Consider the following 1,258-nt stretch of genomic DNA (forward strand, 5'->3'; position numbering starts at 1 on the left):
GCCCTCCCCCGGGCCGCCGAGCTCCGCCGCACCCGGAGGGAGCCCCGCCGCAGCCGGCAGCCCGCAGCCCCCGTCCCGCCGCCGCGGGGAGCGGGAGCGAGGCCGCGGCGCGGCCGTCCCGCAGCCCCCCGCGGGAAGCAGCGGCCCCGGCGCGCAGGACCGCGGAGCGCCCCCACCCCCCGCGCCGCTCCCCCTTTGAAAACTGATCTTTGGCTCTTCGCGTGAAAGTGATTTGAATTTGGCTCGGCGGCGCTCTGCGCAGGCGTCCAGCTGCTGGCATGCTGGCTCCTTGCAAAGCAGCTGTTTTGGGTTTGAAATTCCAACATGGCAGAGGCTGCAGTCAGTCTTCCCTTCAAAAACTTGGAATGATTTCAAATCATAGGCACCTTCACTTAACCCGAGCCCCCATTCATCAGCAAACACATCGGATCGATGCTACTCTAACCTATCGGGTGCTCGTACCAAATCTCCAGGTAAGAGGATCTCTCCCTCTCCCTCTCTCTCTCTCTCTCTCTCTTTTTTTTTTTTTCGGTGTTCCTACCACCGGTTTAAATTTTATTTAATCTCAAAGCTCTCCGAGACAGCCGTGTATTTTTTAAGCGCCCGCTCGTGCCCGAAGTATTTTGTCTAATTCGCGGTCGTTTTTTGATGTTAAATACTCCGCTCTGCTTTCCTAATCGTAGTCTGGAAAGTCCAGCTATACAATCGCAGTGCATGGTTTTTCCTCCTTGGTCATTGCCAACAATAGTAGGCAGATTAAGAGTTGGCGATCGCAAGCTCCCTCCCCACCTCCTCCTCCTAATTGGATTTATTTTCAAGTTGCATTAAAAATAATAAACTGCCGGTACCGCGGGGCTGGACTTTGAGACAACTAACTTCGGAGCAAATAAGTGCAAATAAGAAGCTCGCAAAACAAAAGTTGGGTTTAAATTGCTGTGTCTCGGCTGGGGGGGCACGGATATGTCAGAGGAGCTGTTGCAGTAAAATGTAAGCACATCATCTTGGAGGGGGTACAGCGTGGTGGGCGTATTGTTGGCTCGGAAGGGAGAGAAAGATGTATAATTTAATGGTATATACAATCCACTGATCCTATTACTATCCTCCCTGGAGCTCTTGTTAGTTTCAATGGGAGTGAGTGAAATTGACATGGACTTGCATTCCTGGTCATGTGCTTTTTTTTCCCCCTTTCTTTCTTCTCTTGTGATCTGAGATCCCCTTTTTGTTGATGTTGCTTTCCCACTTAATTATATGCATGTAG

General features: G+C 51.7%; 1 protein-coding gene across 28 annotated transcripts in view; it reads left to right on the plus strand.

Annotated features, from left to right (window-relative positions):
* The window catches only part of FIGN (fidgetin, microtubule severing factor), a 387,924-nt gene that overhangs the window by 284,041 nt on the left and 102,625 nt on the right, over nucleotides 1-1,258 (plus strand). For 7 of the 28 annotated variants that reach the window (XM_080601232.1, XM_080601231.1, XM_080601233.1 and 4 more), the window contains exon 1: nucleotides 86-473. The exons of 19 other annotated variants lie outside the window; for them this stretch is intronic. The gene's annotated coding sequence lies outside the window, so the exon portion shown is untranslated. 2 more of the 28 variants (XR_013954005.1, XM_080601244.1) reach the window with 2 other exon arrangements.

This window comes from Anser brachyrhynchus (assembly GCF_964034855.1).
Source record: "Anser brachyrhynchus genome assembly, chromosome: 7".
Taxonomy (NCBI): domain Eukaryota; kingdom Metazoa; phylum Chordata; class Aves; order Anseriformes; family Anatidae; genus Anser; species Anser brachyrhynchus.